Source organism: Neomonachus schauinslandi, chromosome 9, assembly GCF_002201575.2.
Source record: "Neomonachus schauinslandi chromosome 9, ASM220157v2, whole genome shotgun sequence".
NCBI lineage: Eukaryota > Metazoa > Chordata > Mammalia > Carnivora > Phocidae > Neomonachus > Neomonachus schauinslandi.
Window position 1 is genome coordinate 10470700 of NC_058411.1, and position 24120 is coordinate 10494819.

General features: G+C 33.9%; 1 protein-coding gene across 1 annotated transcript in view; it reads right to left on the reverse strand.

Moving 5' to 3' along the window:
- Nucleotides 1–24120, reverse strand: part of UNC79 (unc-79 homolog, NALCN channel complex subunit) — a 239203-nt gene that overhangs the window by 147217 nt on the left and 67866 nt on the right.

The following is a 24120-nucleotide window of genomic DNA, read 5'->3' on the forward strand; positions in this document are numbered from 1 at the left end:
CATACTAAGCTGAACATCCTAGATTTCTGGATCCAAGAAGTATTTCAAACTCATAATAACTGAAATGAATGGTAAGGTAACTGCCACTATTCCATGTCCCATCCCATTCTCATCAAATGTGGAGACTGGAAAGATGAATTTCTTGCCCAAATGAAATATATCTCTCACACCACAGACTGTGACCCACAGACTAACCTCTGCTAGTTTGCTAATACCCTCTCCTTAACACAGTATGCACACAGAATGAGGATAAGACCAAGGGATCTGGGATAGATCAGAATAAAAGTCACACAAGTAATTATCCTCATTTAGATGATTCAGTAGTCCAAAGCACTTAGCTAACAATACTCCATCATTTAAAAATGCAATAAAATTACATGTTTGAAAGTAGGAAAATTTTCTAAATTGCCAAATTCTAATCTTATAGGATTATGATTGGCCTAATATACTAGAATTTGCAGATGAGAGGATATTCTTACTTAGTTATATGTCCAATTATAATTCAAAAACATTTATTATTAATATCCTAGGCCATATAAAGTTTTCTGTCCAGGGGTGTTCCAACTTCAAATCTTTTAGCCTATGGTTAGACCAGATATAAGATTATGTGTCTGATTTGAAATTTAGGAAAATAAGGTCAACAGAGCCATTGACTTTAAAAAATACACAATGGGTCAATTTATTTTAAAAGAAGATGAGAAGTACAGACCAAAAACCACTACTCTAAAAACACACTATCATATTGATTATATTTTTAGAGATTATATATTTTAGAGAGAATTTTTAGAGATTATATTTTTAGAGAAATCAGTAAGGAATGGATAAATGAAGAAATAATTTGAATACAGGCATTCCATAACTATAAAATGTTTCCTATATGTGGAAAAGTCAAGATGAATATAGAGAGTAGCAACAAGTTTTCTTGTGTAATTAGAGAAACCTAGAAAAAAAGACTGCCTTTAACCAGTATAGGAGTTGCAAATACATAGGACATGCGTCTCTTTCCTCCAATCCCAAACTCATGACAGATATCACTAATCCATAAGAGCATTCCTTCCTGCTGAGTCCAGAACTGACCTTAGAATCCTTCTCAACACAGAGCTCCAGAAAGTTACCACTAATAAAACAGAGTTGGCACACAAGACAAAATCTGCTAACCATTACTGAATCCCTGTATTATGAGAATATTTGCAGATCACTTTATAAATATTAAGAAGTCTTGACACTTACAGATAGAAGTAACATTCAAGAAATATAATAACTGCTATGGCAAAGGCACAAGGAAATAAGAATGTACAACAGCCATAGCTCTTGATCAGGGCTCTAAAGTCTCCTGCTTTGCCAGAAATTAATGCTTTATATGTAGATGATGGGGATATCCAGGAGGTCCTAGTCCTCTAATATTTTATTTCATTTTTACAGAGTGTCACTGAGTTAAGAATAGATTGTAGGATACCTCATTAGTTCACTAAAGTCACACTAGATTTAAACTTACCAGAAGAAGGGTTCTTAGCTTTTCTTGTGTATCAAAAAATCACTTGTCAAGATTTCAAAAATATGATACCTGAAACTCATGTTAAATCTGCCAAATCAAAATCTTTAAGGGTAGAGAACAGGTATTTGTAATTGGGAAAATCACTACAATTGATTCTGATATAGGACCAATCTACATATCTTACCATATGGCAAATATAGTCACGATAGAGCTCCCTTCATTTAAAAATAAAAACAAAAAATATATATAATGTAAAAACATGGCAGACAATAAATCTGCTTCCAACTACAACAAGGTAACTGGTATTAGACTTGCCCTCCCATCATAAACAACTAGAAAACTGGAAAATATATACAAAACAACTGTTTTCAGAAATTGGACTACATACTGTAGGACAATGATCCTTGAGAGAAGAGAAACAATACAGTCAATCCTATAATCACCCTGGCTTTCTTCCTGGAAGCAATTTCCAGACCTTGGATATGGAAGGAGAAAGATAAGCACAGTAGGGTGGTTTCACTGAATTGAGGGGACAAAAACTGGAGTTTAAAGAGGCAAGGTGGCTTATATTTGCTGGGTAGTATACCAAAGAAGAGGGAGTTATGCAAAGAAAGAGCTCCAGAAATCTAAGAATCCTTTTAGGTCTTTGGCTTTATAATAAGCTGAACATATGTAAGACAAAATTCCATAGGCTGCATAGAGAACAACTATGGAGGATCTGTAAGCAGAATAATTCCTACATTTCATACAGGCCTGAGAGATATTCAAGTTCCAACCAACCAGAGTGAAGGGAACTCAGTGAAAACCTGGGACATTCAGTAGAGACTCTAGGAAGTCATACCTTAGCAGTAGGGCTAAACTAACATTAGGGAAAAGGCTATTCCAGGCTCACCCTAACAAAGGATAAGATCAAGCCCTAAAAGGGTCAAGCTGATCCACCAGTAACTTGATGGCCAAAACAAACCCTGAAACACTATAATGGAAGACAACAAAATCCAGATACTCAATAATGTAATACTCATGAAGTCCAGCATCCAGTAAAAAATTATTCGATATTTGAAAAAGGAGGAAAATGTTACCCATAATCAGGAAAAAAAAAAAAACTGACCAACAGAAATAAACCCAGAAATTATAGAGATGAGGTGATTAGCAAACAAGGACTTAAAAACAGCTATTATATTCAAAGAAAACATTACACAATGAGAATAGAGATGAAAGATAAAAGAACCAAATGGAATTTCTAAAATTAAAAATATGATATAGAACATGGAAAATTCACTGAATGGGCTTAACAGCAGATTAGACAATGCATAGGGAAAGATCAGTGAATTAGAAGACGTAATAGCAGAAACTACTAAAACTGAAGTACTGGAAGAAAAACAAACAGAGCTTCAGTGAGCTGTGGGATAATATTAGGCAGTATAAAGCACATCTGGTTAAAAGTCCAAAAGGAGCGAAAGGGGGAGGAGGGAGATATTTGAAAAAACAATGACAAAATTTATCAAATTTGATTAAAAACTATAAGCCCACAGATCCAAGAAGCTCAATGAATCTTAGGCAAAATAAAAGCAAAGAAAATCACACTAAAACTCATCATAATCAAATTGATGAAAAACCATGATAAAGAGAAAATCTTAAAAGCAACCAGGAAAAAAAGACACATTACTTACAGGGGAACAAAGATAAGAATGATCGCTGATTTCTCGTCACAAACAATGCAAGCCAGAAGACAATGGAACGACATCTTTAATAGGCTGAAAGAAAAAAACTGTCAACCTATAATTCTATACCCAGTGAAAATATCCTTCAAAAATGAATATGAAATAAAGACTATTTGAAGACAAACACAAGATAAGAGAATTCACTGCCAGCTGAGCTCCACAACAAGAAACGTTGAAGGAAGGCTGAAGGAAAATGATATCAGATGGAAGCTAGAACCTACACAAAGGCATAAAGAGTTCTGCACATGGTAGTTATGCACATGTAAATAACCACAAAAGACTTTCTACCTATATTTACGTATTGTTAAAAATGATTTTCTGTTGTCCCGCATCGGGCTCCCTGCTCCGTGGGGAGCCTGCTTCTCCCTCTGCCTCTGCCTCTCTCTCTCTCTATCTCTCATGAATAAATAAATAAAATCTTTTTTAAAAAAAGATTTTCTGTTTAAAACAAGAACAGCCATGTATTGTGAGACTAATAATATATATAGAAGTCAATATTTGATAACAAGAACAAAAAAGGATGGAAGGGAGGAAATGAAAATGCACGGGGTTCTTATATTACATGTAAACTAGTATAATATTATTTGAAGGTAGACTGTGAAGTTAAAGGTACATATTGTAAACCCTAGAGCAATTCTTCTTAAAATGGTATAGTTAATAATTCAATACAAAGATAAAATGGAATACTAAAAACAATTAACCAAAAAGAAGACAAGCTAATAAAAAGAAATGAACAAGGAATAATTGGGACAAATAGAAAACAAGTGTAAGATGATAGACGTAAGCCCAACCATATCTGTAATTACATTAAATGTAAATGGCCTAAACAATAATTACATGGCATGTAAATGGTCTAAAAGGCAGAGATTGTTAAAAAGGATTTAACTTTTTCAAAAACCATTACCAAAATATAGGCTGCTTGTGAGAAACACACTTGAAATATAAAGATAGATAAGTTAAAAGTAAACAGAGGGGCGCCTGGCTGGCTCAGTCAGAAAAGCATACAACTCTTGATCTTGGGGTTGTGAGCCCCACACTGGGTGTAGAGATTACTCAAATAAATAAATATTTTTTAAAAGAGTAAACAGAAAAAGTTACACCACACTAATATAATGCTAATTACAAGAAAGCTGGAGTGTCCACATAAATATGAGACAAGTAGACTCCAGAACAAAGAATATTACCAATAATAAAGAAGAATATTTCATGATGAGTCAATTCATCAAAATGACATATCAATCATAAATATGTGTGCATCTAATGATAGAGTTTCAAATTAAATGAAGCAAAACTGACAGAACTGAAAGAGAAATAAATCCATAATTAGTGTTATAAATTTCAACAATCCTCTCAGTCTTGAGACAATATTCTGGTCCATAAAATAAGGTTCAAAAATTTAGATGGAATGAAATCATAGAGTACATTTCCTGACCACAGTGAAATTAAACTAGAAATAAATAAAAAGATATCTTGAAAATAAAAAATATTTGTGCACTTAAACACACTCCTAAACAACCCACAAATCAAAGGAAAAATCATAAGGAATATTAGAAAATATTCTGTATTGAAATACAATGAAATCACAGCATATCAAATTTGTGGGATGAAACTAAACAATGCTTAAAGGTAAATTTATGGCTTTAAATTATTAAATTAGATAATATAAAAAGTCCAAAATAAACAATTTATGCTTCTATCTTAATAAGACAGAAAAAGAACATGTTAAACTCAATGTTAATAGAAGGAATAATAAAGACAGAAGCAGAAATCAATGAAACTGAAAACAAGAAACCAATAGAGAAAAATCATAAAACCAAGTGCTGGATCTTTGGAAAGTCCAATAAAATTGATAAGCCACCTAGCTAGCCTGATGAATTAAAAAAAAAACAGAGAAAAAGAAAAAAACAAATTACCAGTATCAAGAGTGAAAGGTAGGGCATCACCACAGATCCTATAGATATGCCAATAAATTTGGCAAGTTAGACAAAATGCATAAATCGTTTATTCCTCAAAAAAACAGATTACAAAATTACAAATATGACTGAATAAAAAGTTGAAAACTTAAACGCCCCATAACATTAAATTGAATTGATAATGTGAAACCTTCCTAAAGAGAAAACCCCAAGTCCATATGGATTCACCAGTGAATTCTATTAATTATTTAAGGAATAAATAATACAAATTCTACAAAAACTCTTTCAGAAAATAGAACAGGAGGAAATTCTTCCCAACTCATTTTATGAGGTCAGCATCATTCTGTAAACAAAACCAGATGACAATTATAATAAAAGAAAACTAGGTCAATGTCCCTCATAAGTGTAGGAGCAAGAAAACTTAACAAAAACTAGCAAACTGAGTCTGGCAACATAATAAAGCTGACAATATGGAACTTAGCCCAGGTAATATAAGGTTGAATTCACAATGCAAAGCAAAGCAATGTAATTTACCATATTAACAAAATAAAGGAAAGAAGTCATATGATCATCTTAATAGAAGAAAATGTGTTTGACTAAAATTGACATTCACTCATGATAAAAACTCTCAGTAAACTAAGAATAGATAGGAACTTCCCCACTCTGATAAAAAGCATCTGTGGAAAGCCTACAACCAACATCAGATTTAATGCTGAAAGTCTGAATACATGCCCCCTAGAGACTAGGGGAGAAAACAAAGATATCCACTTGTAGCACTCCTATTCAACATTGAACTGGAAACATGAACCACTGCAATGAGAAAAGGAAAGAGAGAAAAGAAGGAGGATAGGTAGGAAAGAAGAAAAGAAGGGAGAGAGAGAGGGAGGAAAGAAGGCAGGCAGGCGAGTTAGGAAGACATACAAATTAGTAAGGAAGAAGAAAAAATTTTAATTATATTTATTTGCAAGAGAGTATAATCATGTACACAGAATATCTTAAGAAACTTATAAATAAGCTACAAAAACTAATAAGTGAGTTTAGCAAGGTCACTGGATATAAAGTCAAAATACAAAAATCAATTACATTTTCAGCACTCACCATAGCACATGGTGAGTGCTGTGAATTGTGTAAGACTGTTGAATCACAAACCTGTACCTCTGAAACAAATAATACATTATATGTTAAAAAAAAAAAAAAAAAGAAGAAGATACTAGGAAGGGGGAAAAGAAGGGGGGGGGAATAGGAGGGGGAGATGAACCATGAAAGACTATGGACTCTGAGAAACAAACTGGGGGTTCTAGAGGGGAGAGGGGGTGAGGGGATGGGTTAGCCTGGTGATGGGTATTAAAGAGGGCATATACTGAATGGAGCACTGGGTGTTATATGCAAACAATGAATCATGGAACGCTACATCAAAAACTAATGATGTAATGTATGGTGATTAACATAACATAATAAAATAATTTTTTAAATATCAATTATATTTTTATGTAATGGCAATAAACAAGTAGAATATTAAATTTTTAAATACTCTTTACAATAGCATCCAAACCCGTAAAGTATCTACAAATATCTTTAACAAAATATCTCTAAGACCTATACACTGAAAACTAGCAAGCATTGCTGAGAGAAATTAAACAAGGCCTAAATAAATGGTTAGATACTCCATGTTCATGGATCAGAAGACTCAATATTGAGTCTTTTCACAAGTTGTCAAATTATCTCTTTTTTTTTCCTTTTAAGTAGCTATACTGGACTTTCCCGTGATATGTACCAATAAACTTCCTTTTGTTAAATCAGTTTTAAATATTGTGTCATTTCCAACACAAAGGAATCCTAACTGACACAAGTTCAGAAGAGAAAAAAATTTCAGAATTCTTCTTGCCAAAGTAATTTGTGATTTGAAGTTTAAATGCAGTAATGATGTCTTAGTCTGTCAGGACTGCTGTAACCACCACAGACAGGACAGCTTCCCACATTCATTATATTTATAGGGTTTATTACCAGTACGCACTTTTCTCATGCTGATTAAGATAAAAACTACTACTGAAGGCATTTCCACTTTCATAGAGTTTCTCTCTAGTTTGAATTCTCTGGTGTATAATGAGGTACATTTTTCTACTAAAGGCTTTCTGGCAGAATTTGCATTCATAGTGTCTCTCACCTGAATGAGATCTCATGTGTCTAGTAAAGGATTATTGATCAGTAAGGACTTTCCCACACTCATTACATTCCGACTCCCGGATGGACATTCTGGTGTCCAATCAGATAGGACTTCTGATTAAACACATTCCCACATTCATAGGTTTTCTTACCTGTATGAACTTTGTCATGCTTCATTTGAAATTAATTATAACTGAATGATTTTTCATCTCCACTAAGTTCATAAAGGTTCTCTCTTCTAAATTAAGGAAATCTAAGTTATCTTTTAAACTCCTTCCACCTAAGACATGCTTATGGAGTTTTTTGTCTTGATGGGATAAAATATGTTTGCAAATGAGATGAGATGAAATATGTTTGCAAAACCTTCGTATCCATAGCCTTTCTGCTCAGTAGGTGTTTTATCATAGATGCAGTTCACTTGATTCCGAAGTCTCTCCTTATATACTTGGTGTATTCCTATTTGATTAGCAATTCCCCAGTCATCTCCGAGACTAGCCTGGAGGTGGTGTTCCTTCTGCCATCATCCACAGCTCTTTTCCTGGCTCCAATTTGAAGATCACATCTGACATGGAAACAGGGCATCCCACTGATGTGTGGTTCCTATCTTTCTAGCATCACGTCCCTGAAGACAGTCCTCTAAGCAGAATCAAGCTGCTGCCACTCTTCCAGAGTTAAGTCCATGACCATATCCTCAAAGGTCACAGATCCAGCATAGAACGCTTAAGTAACTTAACAAGGTCATGCTGGAGCCAGGATGGAACCCATGCAGCCTGGCTCAAGTCTTTGCACATATAAGGAATGAACATAGCAATCAGGCCACACCGCAATCTAGTTGATACTGCAGGGGTGGCCAGTGGCCCAGTCGCCTGGCCACAGCCTCCTCATTCACACAGATGAGGTTCCCTTAGGTGAACACACATGTGCATCTGGTCAAAGAGGCCCAACACTCCTGGCCTGGCTCAGACCTCTGCACCCTCAGGATGAAGAGATGGAAGCCGGGTACAAGATGGTCCCCACTGATGGGACTTCAATCCTGGTTCAGACTCACCTGGCTGCTACATGGTCCAGGACAGCATCACTATGGGGCATGGTCCAGACTCATTTGGCCACTAAGAGGACCAGCAAAATTGATTTTAAAAAGAAAAAAACAAAGGGCCAACCAAATAGATACTTCAAAGGAAAGAATATCATACTGGCCTGAGAGAAAACATGTCTGAAAACTATCTAGTCTATGAATCAAAATAGGTATTATAGCATCTGCAACTTGATGCGAGAACACATGGCCTCTATAAAAACAGGAGTAGAAAGTCATAGAAATTCATGGTGAGATGGGAAGCTAACAGAATGAGATAAAAATGAATTTGGACAAGAGATATGTTAAGTATAATTAAACTAAAAATAAAAGAGAAAAATTAGAAACCTAATTCAAAGCAATAAATAGAGCTGATTTGGGGGAAAAGTCAAGTAAGTTATACAGTAAACCAAACTGAGAAGCTAAGAATATACAAGATAAAAATACGAAAAAAATAGTGGTTAGAATAGCTACATAGCACAGAAAATGAAAATCTAACCTATGAATTGTAGGTATTCCTGAGGAACATACCAAAACAATTTGAAAAAAGCAATAATTTAAAATTTCATTAATGAGAAATTTCCTTTAAAAGATTGAAAAAGAACCTGAATTTCCGGATTGAAAACACTCTTAACATTATAGGCAAAAGTCAATAAAAAGATACTCATATATAAAAAATATGTAAGAAAGGGGCACTTGGGTGGTGCAGTCGATTGAGCCTCCAATGCTTGGCTTCAGCTCAGGTCATGATCTCAGGGTCGTGAGATCAGGCCCTGAGTTGGGCTCCTTCCTTAGCGTGAAGTCTGCTTGAGATCCTCTCTCCCACTCCCTCTGCCCCTTCTCTCTCTCTCTCAAATAAATAAGTAAATCCTTAAAATATATATATATATAAGAAAAGTTTTTTTAATAAGTAAATCTCCAAGAATTAAGAGCAACCAAAAGGATTTCTATAATAGACAAATAACACTGGCCTAAGATTTGTCTTCTATAATTCTAAATGCCAGAAAACAATGAAGCAATATTTACATATTTTTCACAGTGAAGCAGTTTTCTCTCATGTGTGAAGAAATAGAAAGATATTCTTATATAGCTGAACTCAAAAAATATATAGGACTGACATTCCACTCTTGAAAATATTACAGAATGAGTTTAGGTTCCATTTCCCAAAAAATGACAGAAAAATTAATTCAAGCTGATTGTCTTAGTGAGAACAATTAGAAAACTGGACAAAATTAAAAGCAAAAGCAAACAAACAAACAAAAACAGAGAACAGAATGGGAGAATTATGGGGCCATGATCCAAAAAAAGAAAGAATCATCAAAAGGTGAAATTGGCATTTAAGGCCATGCTTCCTCCTTTGTCTATTTCTCTATCGGTCAATTCCACAAGATGAGCAGACTTCAACAAACTCTTTGAAGTAGGAGAACAAAAATTGAAATTTGGGGACAATCAAGGAATGGGATACCTAAAAATCTCCCTAGATTGTGGGCAGAGGTCCCAAAAGGCCATACCATAGAGTAAAGGGAACCAGAATCAGACCAACCCTCAAAGGGCCCGAGACCAGCCTCAAATCATCTCAAGAATGGACTATACATTTTTTCTGAGGTGCATTAAGGTGACCTGGATTACTAATGTCCATAGCCTCAAAATTTCCAGAGGCAAAAGCAAACCCTATCTAAAGAAATATAACATTCTAACCCTCAAATTAGCTCTACAGTTTTTCTATGTATTGTCTTGCACATAATTAAAAATATATTTACATACAAGACAAGTAAACAAAAGAAATGACAATAAAAATCAGCATTTCCAGAGATTCAGAAAATTGAATTATCAGAAACAAACTTTAAAATAACTATGCCTAATATGTTCTATAAAGTAAAAGACAAGTTAGAAGATATCATAAAGGAATTGGGATTTCTTTTTTAAAGCACTAAATGGAATTTCTAGAGCTTAAAAATACAATTAACAAAACTAAGAATACAATTAGGAGGTTACAGAATTAGTGAAAAGAAAGATAATTTGGAAAAAAAAGATTCAGCATGAAGCACAGAAAGATGAAATGGGGGAGGAGAATACAAAAATTATTCATAGGATACACGGAAGAAAGGTCTACCATATATGTCACTGGAGTTCCAGAAAGAGGGATACAAAAAACAAAAATAAACAAACAAACAAAAATATACATAGACTTTTAAAAAAATATTGGACACAGCAGAAGAAAGGATTAGTAAACCTAAAGACAGGTTAATATAAACCCAACTAAAGCACAGATAAACTTTTTTTTTTCCCCAAAATACATAGGTGGGAGATGAGTACCTGAGACCTCTGAAACAATAACAAATATTTTGTTTTAAATCCCAAGAGGAGAGGAGAAAAAGAAAGGGGCAGAATAAATACCTGGAAAGGATAACACCCAACATTTTTCCAACACTGATGACGAACATAAAACCACAAATTCAAGAAGCTTGACAAACCTCAAGCAGAATAAATACAAAGACCACTACACTTAAGCAGATCATAATGAAACTACATTAATACTACTAAATGCCAAAAATAAGGAGAAAATCTTTAAAAGAGGCAGAGAAAAAATATCATATTACATTTAGGGATAAAATCACAAGAATAGTGTCAAATTTGTCTGATAATTTGTTTCATTATCAGAAAAAAATGGTATGACATCCTTATAGTATTAAAAAATTCACTGATTACAATGAATTACAGTAGAAATCAAAACAAAAAATTACTAGAACCCAAATATTTGGAAATTAAACAACATTCTCCTAAATAACACAGGCAAAGATCTAGCACTAAAAATTTTTTAATATTTTTAAATGAATGAGAGTGAAAACACAACAAATCAAAATTCATGGGATACAGCTAATGTAGAGCTTAGAGGGAAACTGGTAACCTTAAATGGATTAATTACCACTAGCGTTTTTCACAGAGCTAGAACAAACAATCCTAAGATTTGTATGGAACCAGAAAAGACCCTGAATACCCAAAGTAATTTTAAAAAAGAATAGCAAAGCTGGAGACATCACAATTCCAGACGTCAAGCTATGTTACAAAGCTGTAGTCATCAAGACAGTATAGTACTGGCACAAAAACAGACACATAGATCAATGGAACAGAATAGAAAACCCATAAATGGACCCACAGCTATATGGCCAACTAATCTTCAACAGAGCAGGAAAGAATATCCAATGGAAAAAAGACGGTCTCTTCAACAAATGGTGTTGGGAAAACTGGACGGCAACATGTAGAAGAATGAAACTGGACCACTTTCTTACACCAACACAAAAATAAAATCCAAATGGATGGAAGACCTAAATGTGAAACAGGAAACGGTCAAAATCCTGGAGAACACAGGCAGCAACCTCTCTGACCTTAGCCCTAGCAACTTCTTGCTAGACATGTCTCCAGAGGCAAGGGAAACCAAAGCAAAAACGAAATATTGGGACTCATCAAGATAAAAAGCTTCTGCACAGGGAAGGAAACAACAAAATTAAAAGGCAACTGATGGAAAGGGAGAAGATATTTGCAAATGACTTAGCTGATAAATGGTTAGTATCCAAAATCTATAAAGAATTTATCAAACTCAACACCCCAAAGCCAAATAATCCAGTTAAGAAATGGGAAGAAAACATGAATAGACGTTTTTCCAAAGAAGACATCCAGAAGGCTAACAGACATGAAAAGATGCTCAACATCACTCATCATCAGGGAAACACAAATCAAAACCACAATGAGATACCACCTCACACTGGTCAGAAAGGTTAAAATTATCAACACAGGAAATGACAGATGTTAGCAAGGATGTGGAGAAAGGGGAACCCTCTTACACTGTTGGTGGGAATGCAAACTGGTGCAGCCACTCTAGGAAACAGTATGGAGGTTCCACAAAAAGTTAAAAATAATACTACCCTATGACTCAGCAAATACACTACTAGATAGTTACCCAAAGGATATAAAAATACAGATTCAAAGGGGTACATGCATCCCAATGTTTACAGTAGCATTATCAACAATAGCCAATTTATGGAAAGAGTCCAAATGTCCATCAACAGATGAATGGATAAAGAAGGTGTGGTGTGGTGTGTGTGTGTGTGTGTGTGTGTGTGTAATATTACTCAGCCATCAAAATGAATGAAATCTTGCCATTTGCAACAACATGGATGGAGCTAGAGTGTATTATGCTAAGCAAAATAAGTCAGTCAGAGAAAGACAAATACCATACAATTTCACTCATATGTGGAATTTAAGAAACAAAACAGATGAACATATGGGGAGGAAAAAAAGAGAGAGGGAAGCAAACCATGAGACTCTTAATGATAGAGAACAAGCTGAGGGTTGATGGAGGGAGGTGGGTGGGGGATGGGCTAAATGGGTAATAGGGATTAAGGAGGGCACTTGTTATGATGAGCACTAGGTGTTATATGTAAGTGATGTATCACTAAATTCTACTCCTGAAACCAATATTACACTATATGTTAACTAACTAGAATTAAAATAAAAATCTGAAGGAAAAAAATGGATAATTAGAAAAAATTTTAGTGCTGAAAGTCAACAATCTAAGCCTTCACTTCAAGAACCTAGGGGGGAAAGGAGAGAAAATTAAACTCAAGAAAAGAAAAGGAAGAAAACAGTAAAGGGCAGAAAACAATGAAATACATAATTTTTATTGTTTTCTCATCTGTTGTTGTTTTATTTTATCCAAGTATTTGAAAAAGTTTAACATCTATTCAGGATAAAAGCTCTCAGTCAATTGGAAATGAAACCAAAACGTCCCCAAACTGACCATAAAGGATATCCACAAAACCCTAAAGCTAAAGACCACTTAATGGTGAAATATTCCCTAAAGTCAGGAACAACACAATGGTGGTCATTCTTACACCACTTCATTCAGCATTGTTCTGAAAGTCCTAGGCAATGAAACAAACAAGTAAACAAACAACGATAAAGGTATAAAAATTGGAAAGAAAGTAGCAATTTGTCTTTATCTACAGATGACACCACTGTTTATATAGAAAATCCAAGGAATCAACCAACTACTAGTACTAACTGAATTTAGCAAAATCATGGGCTAAACATGGATATGCAAAAAACAACTAAATATCTGCATACTGTCAATAAACAATTGGAAATTAAATTTTTAAATAATGCCATTTACAACAGCATCAAAAACAATCAAATATCTACGAACCAATTTAACAAAAGAAATACAAAAATGCTATACTGAAAACAACAGAACACTGCAGAGAGAAATTTTAAAAGACCTATATAATGAAGAGATATATCATGTTCATGGATTAGAAAACAATATTTTTATAATATCAATCATTTCCAAATGGAACCATAGATTTAACACAATCCAGATCAAATCCCAGCAGAATTATTTTTGTAGAAATGAAGCCTGATACTGAAGTTTATATGGAAATGCATTAGACCTAAACTAGGCAAAGAAAACCCGTCAGAGACTTGTACTATCTGGCTTTAAGACTATAAAGCCAAAGTATTTAAGGTATTTGTACTGGTATTCAGATCAATGAAACAACATACAGTCCAGAAATATGCTCACATATATTTGACCAAGAGGCCAATACAAGTCAGAGGATAAACTTTTCAACAAAGGGTGCTGGAACAAACCATAAATAAATAAATGAGCCATACCTACCACACACAAAAATTAAACTAAACACTTAAATGTGGGAGCTAAACTATAAAGCTTCCACAAGAAAACAAGGAAGACTATCTTGGAGAAGGCAAATATTTCTTAGGACATAAAAGGCACTAACCATAAATGAAAAAATAATAAATTTTAGTTTATCAAAATTAAAAACTCATGCTCATCAAAAGACTGTTAGGAAAGTAAAACAGCAATCCTATATTGAAAGAAAATATTTGTAATATATAAATCTAACAAATGACTCCTACCAGACTACATAAAAACAACTGTAAAACAATAATCAAGAAGTTTAAAATGCAGCTATCTGTGACCCAGCAATTGCACTACTGGGTATTTACCCCAAAGATACAGATGTAGTGAAAAGAAGGGGCACATGCACCCCAATGTTCATAGCAGCAATGTCCATAATAGCCAAAGTGTGGAAGAAGCCAAATGTCCTTCAACAGACGAATGGATAAAGAAGATGTGGTTCATATATACAATGGAACTTTGGTTTTCTTTTTCAACATTCCTCTGGCTCTTCAGGGTCTTTTCTGGTTCCATACAAATTTTAGGAGCCGAGATGTCCATCAATAGATGAATGGATAAGGAAGATGTGGTATATATATACAATGGAATATTATTTAGCCATCAGAAAGGATGACTACCTACCATTTACATCGACATGGATGGAACTGAAGGGTATTATACTAAGTGAAATAAGTCAATCAGAGAAAGACAATTCTCATTTGGTTTCACTCATATGTGGAATATAAGGAATGGTGCAGAGGACCATAGGGGAAGGGAGGGAAAACTGAGGGAAGAAATCAGAGAGGGAAACAAACCATGAGAGACTTTGACTCTAGGAAACAAACTAAGGGTTGCAGAAGGGAGGGAGGTGGGGGGATGGGGTAATTGGGTGATGGGCATGAAGGAGGGCACGATCTGATGAGCACTGGGTGTTATATGCAATTAATGAATCACTGAACACTACACCAAAAAGTAATGATGTACTATATGTTGGCTAATTGAATTTAAATTTTTAAAAAAAGGCCAACAATCTAATTAATGCCTATGTAAAAGATTTCATCAGGTACTTCATAAAATAAGATATCTGAATGACCAACAAGAATTTGAAGAGACACTCAACATCAATCATCCAGGAAATGCAAATTAAAACTACAATGAGATACACACCCACCAGAATAGCTAAAATTCAAAACACTGAGAGTTGCAAGTGTTAGCAAGGGTGTATAGCAACTGAAACTTTCATACATTATTGGATGAAATGTAAAATGGCATAAACACTTTACAGAGCTATTTAGAATTTTCTTATAAACCCTATGACCCAGCAATTACACTTCTAGGTATATACCCAAGAGAAATGAATGCATATGCCCACACAAGGTTTGTATAAAATGTTCATAGCAGCTTCATATATATTGGCCATAAACTTGAAACAAACCCAATGTACATGAATATCAGAGTTGGAAAAAAAAAAAGCTGGTATATTCATGGAGTAGAATACTTACTTAGCAATTAAAAGAACTACTAATATCCTCAATGACATAGATTAATCTGAGTAACATTCTGTGAGTGAAAAAGTCAGATGCAAAATCTCTGATCAGACACAAACATACTTTGATCTCTACTTATATGAATCCCTGAATTATATGAATATAGGAAATATATATAAACAGGAGCAGTGACTACATCAAGGTGGAAGAGAGGGCACTGATTAGAAAGAGTCATGCTATTACTTTCTGGGGGTGATGGAAACATGCTATTATCTTTATCTGGGTGATGATTAAATGAGCATTATACATTTGTCGAAATTGATCCAGCCATATATGTGATACCTGTGCATCTTGCTGTATGTAAAATATGCCTTAATAAAGTACTATTATCACTAACAAAAGAGAGATAATGCCTGGCAATTTCCCAAAACTTGAGACATCAAGCCACGAAGTCATATGAATCCCCCCCAAAAGACAAACATAAATAATATCACAACTAGATATATCATAGTAAAGCTGCTGAAAAATCAAAAAATAAAGAAAACCTACTCTCAGCAATGGAGAGATCACCCAGACAGAATCAATAAAGAAACAGCAGATTTGAACACTACAGACCAAATGAACATGATAAACATAAACAGAACATTCTATCCAACAACAGTATAATACACATTCTTCTCAAGCACACGTGGAACATTTTCTAAGATAGACCATATATATAGGGCACACATATATAGATAGACCACAAAACAAGTCTTAGCAAATTCAAGAAGACTGAAATCATACCACATATCTTCTGTAACCACAATGGCATGAAACCAGAAGTCAATAAAAAGAAGAAAACTGGAAAATTCACAAACACATAGAAATTAAACAACACTCTCTTGAACAACCAATGGATCACAGAAGAAATTAAAGATGAAATAAAAAAGTTTCCCGAGACAAACAAAAATGGAAACATACCTATGGGATGTGGTAAAAGCAGTTCAAAGAGGGAAATTCATAGCAATAAATGACTATATTAAGAAGCAAGAAAAATCCCAAATAAACAACCTAACTCCACACCATAAGGAACTAAAAAGAACAAAATGAGCCCGGGCGCCTGGGTGGCTCAGATGGTTAAGCGTCTGCCTTCGGCTCAGGTCATGATCCCAGGGTCCTGGGATCGAGTTCCGCATCGGGCTCTCTGCTCCTTGGGAGCCTGCTTCTCCCTCTGCCTCTCTCTCTCTCTCTCTGTCTCTCATGAATAAATAAATACAATCTTCAAAAAAAAAAAAAAAAGAACAAAATGAGCCCAAAGTCAGCAGAAGAAAGGAAATAATTAAGAGTAGAGCAGAATAAGTGAAATAAAGAACAGAAAACCAATAAAAAAGATTAACCAAACTAAGAATTACTTCTTTGAAAAGATAAACAAAATTGGCAAATCCTTAGCTATACTAACCAAAGGAAAAAAGAGGGAAGACCCAAATCAACAAAATTATAAGTGAAAAAGGAGACATTACAACTGATACCACAGAAATAAAAAGGAGCTTAAGAGGCTACTGTGAACAACCATATGCACACAAACTGGACAACCTAGAAGAAATGGAATAATTTTTAGAAACATACAATTTACCAAGACTCAATCAGAAAGAAATAGAAAATCTGAATAGACTGATTACTAGTAAGGAGATTGAATCAGTAATCAAAAACCTCCCAATGAACAAAAGCCCAGAACCAAATAGCTTCATTGATGACTTTTACCAAACACTTAAAAAAGAAAACAACAATCCTTCTCAAACACTTCCAAAAAATCAAAGAGGTTGGAACACTCCCAAACTCATTTTATGATGCCAGCATGATCCTGATGCCAAAACCAGAAAAAGACACTATTAGAAAAGAAAACTACAGGCCAATATCCTTCATTAATATAGATGCAAAAATTCTCAGTAAAATACTAGCAAACCAAATTCAGCAGCACATAAAAGTATTATTTACCATGATTGATTGGGATTTGTCCCTGGAATACAAGAATCACTCAACATATGCAAATCAATTAGTGTAATATATCACATTAATAGAATGAAAGAAAAGAATCATATATTCATTTCAATAGGCACAGAAAAAGTTCTTGACAAAATTCAACATCTATTCATGATAAAAATTCAAACAAGGCATACAAGGAACATATCTCAACATACTAAAGGCCATATATGACAAGCCTATAGTTAACCACATATTCAACAATCAAAGGTTAAAATCCTTTCCTCTAAGATCAGGAACAAGATAAGAGTGCCCATTCTCACCACTCCTATTAAACTCACTACTAGAAGTCCTAGCTAGAGCAGTCAGGCAAGAAAAAGAAATAAAAGGTATGAGAATTGGAAAGGAAGAGGTAAAATTATCTCTATTTGCAGATAACATGATTTTATATAGAAAATCCTAAAGACATAACCAAAAATCTGTTAGATCTAATCAATGATTCAATAAAGTTGCAGGATACAAAATTAACACACAAAAATCAGTAGCATTTCTATACACTAACAATAAATTTTCTGAAAAAGAAATAAAAACATTGATCCCATCTACAGTAGCATCAAAAACAATAAAATACTTAGGAATAAATTTAACCAGAGAGGTGAACAATCTCTATCCTGAAAACTGCAAGACATTAATGAAAGAAATCAAAGACACAAATAAATAGAAAGGTATTGCATGTTCATAGAGTAGAAGAATTAATATTATTAAAATGTCAATACTACCAAAAGCCATCATAGATTCAATGCAACCCCTATTAAGATTCTAATGGCGGGCGCCTGGGTGGCTCAGTTGGTTAAGCGACTGCCTTCGGCTCAGGTCATGATCCTGGAGTCCCGGGATTGAGTCCCGCATCAGGCTCCCTGCTCAGCAGGGAGTCTGCTTCTCCCTCTGACCCTCCTCCCTCTCATGCTCTCTGTCTCTCATTGTCTCTCTCGCAAATAAATAAAATCTTAAAAAAAAAAAAAAAAGATTCCAATGGCATTTTCTACAGAAGTAGAAAAAACAGTCCTAAAATGTATATGGAACCATAAAAGACCCCAAATAACCAAAGAAATCCTAAGAAAGGAGAACAAAACAGAAGGCATCACACTCCCTGATTTCAAACTATACTATAATGCTATAGTACACAAAACAGTATGGTATTGTATAGAAACAGACAAATAGACCAATGAAACAGAATCAAAAGCCAAGAAATAAACTGAAGCATATATAGCCAAGTAAATATTTGACAAGGGGTCAAGAATACTTCAATGGATAAAAGACAGTTTCTTCAATAAATGGTGCTGGTATAATTTGATATTCACATATAAAAGAATGAAACTGAACCATTATCTTATACCACTCACAAAAAATTAACTCAAAATTTATCAAGGACTTAAATGTAAGACCTGAAACCATGAAACTCTTATTAGAAGACACAGGAATAAAGCTCCTTGACATGGGTCTTGGTAATGACGTTTTGGATACAACACCTAAAGCATAAACAACAAAATCAAAAATAAAAAAAGTGGGACTACATCAAACTAAAAAGCTTCTGTACAGCAAAAGAAACAACAAAGCAAAAAAACAACCTACAGAATGGAAAAAATATTTACTTACAAACCATGTATCTGATAAGGGATTAATATCCAAAATACATAAAGAGTTCATAGAACTCAATAGCAAAAACACAAATAACCCAATTTTTAAAATGGGCAAAGGACTTGAATAGCTGAATAGACATTTTTTAAAAGCAGATATACAAAAGGCCAACAGGCGCATGAAAATTTGTTCAACATCACTTGTCGTTGGGGAAATGCAAATTATCTCATCTCACACCTGTTAGAATGGCCATGATCAAACAGACAAGAGAAAACAAATGCTAGTATGGACGTGGAAAAAAGGTATTCCTTGTACACTGTTGGGGGGACTGTAAACTGGTACAGCCATTAAGGAAAACAATATGGAGTAACCTTGAAAAATTAAAATAAAACTACCGTATGATCCAGCAATTCCACCTCTGGGAATATATCCAAAGGAAATGAAAGCACTAACTCAAAAAGAGAGCTGCATCCCCCATGTTTATTGCAGCATTATTTACAATAGCCAAGACATGGAAACAACTTAAGTGTATATCATGGATGAATGAATAAAGAAGTTGTGATATGCATACATGATGGAATATTATTTAGTCATGAAAAATGAGGAAATCCTATCATTTACAACAACATGGATGGACCTTGAACGCATTATGCTAAATGAAATAGGTCAGACAGAGAAAGACAAATACTGTATGATTTTACTTTAAAAAAAAAAAAACTCATTAGAAAAAGAGATCAGATGTGGTTACCAGAGGTGAAAGGTGGGGGAAGGGGGAATTGGAGGAGGGCGGTCAAAAGGTATAAATTTTCAGTTATAAGACAAATAAGTGCTAGGGATGTGATGTACAACATGATGACTACAGTTAACACAGCCATATGATATATAGGAAAGTTGTTAAGAGAGTAAATCCTAAGCATTCTCATCACATGGAGAAATTTTTTTCTTTTCATCTTTCTTTTCTTTATATTGTATCTATATGACATGCTGGATGTTAGCTGAAGCTGTCATGATAATCGCAATATATGTAAATCAAATCATCATGCTGTATGCCCTTAAACTTATACAGTGATACATCAATTATTTCTCAATAAAACTGGAAAAAAGATATTTTCTTTAAAATTTCAACCAATTAGAAAAAAAGAAAATTTTTCAAAATAAAGAAAGGCAGTTTGGGGCACCTGGGTGGCTCAGTCAGTTAAGCGTCTGCCTTCGGCTCAGGTCATGATCCCAGGGTCCTGGGATCGAGCCCCACATCGGGGTCCCTGCTCAGTGGAAAGCCTGCTTCTCTCACTCCCTCTGGTGCTCCCCCTGCTTGTGCGCTCACTCTCTCTCTCTCTCTTTCTGTCAAATAAATAAATAAAATCTTTAAAAAAAAAAAAAGAAAGGCAGTTTACTTTCAAAAGAGCAACAATGATAGCTGACTTCTCAAAAGAATCAATGAAAATGAAAAGATCATGAAATACCTTCAAAGTGTGAAAATAAAATCACTGTCATAGAATTCTATATACTGAGAAAATAGCTGTAAAAAATCAAGTCAAAACAAAGATATTTCAAAAACACTGAGAAAATTTATCCCGTAGAAGGGCACTAAAGGAAATATAGAAAGGTTATTATTAAGGAAAAAATAAATAAAGCCCAGATGGGAGCTTAGAAATATAAAAAGAAAAAAAGCGCCAGGAAAAAGAAAATTGAGTGAATAATGACTTCAAAGAACAATAATTACATGTTTTAAAATTATAAAAATAGAAAGAGCATAAAAGCATAGCATGGAAGTTTGGAGGGGGCAAAAAAATGTTAAAGTCTTCTATCATTTTACAGGAAAGGGTAAAAGTACTATTTTATACTAGACATTGATAAGTCAAGAATGCCTGGTATAATCTCTAGGGTAAAGATTAAGAGAATACAGAAGACTGAGTAACTCAGTAAGACAGAATACTTAAATATGCTCATTCAGTGCAAAAGAGGCAAAAAAGAGAGAAAAAAGGGAACACAAAAGAGGCAGGAGAAATAAAAAGCAAATAGAAAAATGGTGGATTTAAAATCAAATATGTCAGTAATTAGATAGACAGATATGAACTAAGTGCTCCAAATAAAAGGCAAAAATCATAAAAATTGAGTTTAAAATATAGAACTGCATGCTGCGTACAACACACATGAAAATATAAGAATATAAAATAGTTGAAAATAAAAGGGTGGACAGTTAAACTATGCAAACACTCATGAAAGCTGGCATATCTATATTAGTCTAAGACAAAGTAGATTTTAACACAAATAAACATTACTAGAGATAAAAACATGCATTTCATAATGGTAAAAGTTTCAATTCACCAGAAAGATGTTGCATTGTAAATTTGTATGCAGTCTTCAAATTTATACAGCAAATACTGATAGAACTACAGGGAGGAATACACAAATCCACAATCATAGTAGGAGATGTTTAAATTCTATTCTTGGTAACCAATAGAAGAAAAAGACAAAAATACCTAAAGATATAGAAGATTTGAATTACACAATTAAGAAATTTTATTTTACATATATAGAACACAGTATCAAACAACTGCCAAATACAAAGGTTTTTTTTAAGTACACAGAACATTAAAAAATGACCACAGGCTCAACCCTAAAGAAAGTGTAAAAAGTGTTAAAGGAATGAAATAATTCAAAGTATGTTGTCTGGCCACAGAGACATCAAGCTATGAATCAATACAAAACTTCACAAGGAAAATCCCCATATGTTTAGAAATTAATCATCATCCTTCTAAATGGGTCAAAGAAGAAACCATGAAGGAACTTAAAACTCAGCATAGCACAGCAGGTTTTAGCCAGTACAGTAAGTCAATAGACATAAAGACTTAAGGACTGAAGAGGAGACATTAAACTGCTATTATTCAGCAATAATATAATTGCACACATGAAATTTTTTTAAACTTCAAATAAATTATTAGAATTAAAAAGTGATTTAGCAAGGTTGCTGGATACAAGACCAATATACAAGAATTAATTGCATGTCTACATACTAGCAATGAAGAGTTAGAATAAGTAATTTTTCAAAGATACATCATTGACAATTACATCAAAAAATAAATACCTAGGAACACACTACATGAGATATAGGCAAGTCATCTATACAGAAAACTATAAAGCAGCACTGAAGGAAACTAAAGAAAGCCTAAATAAATGAGATATACTTCTAGCACATGGACTGGAAGATTCAATATTATAACGATGTCAGTTCCCCAAACTGATCTATAGATTCAAGGCAATCTCCGTAAAAATTCTAATAGTTTAGGTGTGTGTTTGTGTGTGTTTAATTTAGCAAATAGCTAGGAATAATGGTGAAAGAGGAAGAAGAAAATAAGGAGGAGGAGAAAGAACAGGAAGAAGAGGAAGCAGGGAGAGACAATGAAGAGAACAGCAGTTACAACAAGGTAGAAAGACCCGCACTGAAGGATATAAAGTTTTATTATTAAACTACATTAATTCAGACAGTGTGGTTTTGGGAAAAGGAAAAAGATACCAATTAAACTAAGTAAAGAATCCAGAAAGAGAACCATCCTTAAATAGACACTTGATTTATGACAAAAATGGTACTACAGAGCAGTAAGAAAAGGACAATCTTTTCAATAAATGATGTTGAGTCTACTGATTATCCGTAAGAAAAAAAATTGACCCTTACCTCACACCAGACAGAAAAATTAATTTTAGATACATCTAAATGTACAAGGTAAAAAACAAATATTCTAGAAGATAACAAAGAATAATATCATAACTTTGGTATTGGGAAAGATTTTCTTAGATAGGATATAAAGAAAAAGATTGCTAATTTGATTACATTAAAATAAGAACTTCAGCTAGTCAAAAGTCATCATTTACAGAGTAAAAAAAATAAGAAAATATATTTTGCAACATATGTTATTGACAAAGACTATATAAAGATACCCAAATAGTCAATAAATATATGAAAAATTGCCCAACTTCATTAGTAATCAGGGAAATGCAAATTATAAACACAGTAAGATACTTCTACATCCCTTGAAAATGGCTAAAATTCTGAAAAAATAAAGTATTGCCCAAAATGTGGAATATAGACAAAAAGAACTCTCATATACTGGTAATGGGAGTATAAATTAGTACAACCCTTTTTGGAAAACTGTTTGCAAACAAAATCAGATATATGCAGGGGAGGGGGAGATGAAAAAAATTAGATATATGCATACCCTCTGATCCAACAATCCCACCCTCAGCATATATCTAACAGAAATGTGTGCATGCATGCACCAAAAGATATATAGAAGGATGTTCACAGAATTACTTGTAATAGCCAAAAAGCAGGAACCCAAATATCCATTAATAGTAAAATCAATACATACACTGAGGTACATTCATTTTGTAGAATATGTATATAGCAATAAAAATGAATGAAACACGGTTATGCTCAACCCATAGACAAATCACACACACACACACACATGCACACACGCACATGCACAAACACACAAATAAATAATATATGATTCCATTTATATACAATTCAACAATAGGCAAAACTAATCTTTGATGTTGCAAGTCAATTTAGTGGTTACTTTTGGGATAGAAGGAGAAGGTAATCACGGTGGTAAATATGGTGGAGGATGTTCCCCGTAATTTGTGTGTTTTTCCACATGTGTATAACGTACAAATATAAAAGGTTTAAAACACTTTTTAAAGCTTGTGGAGATAAAATAACAAAAAGACAAGAACTCAATAATGGAGAAGTTACAACATAAAAGGTAGAACTTCTGGTACGTGTATACAACTCAAGAATCCAATGGTACTAATATAAAGTTAGATATCTGGTAGCCTAGACCAAAGTCTAACCTTGTAGTGCTTATCTTTAGTTATTCTTTACGTTTGCAACAAACTGTCTTGGAAATGTATCTTGTGCCACATCTTTTGGTCCATAGTTCAGATAGAAACTACACAACAACTGGTGCT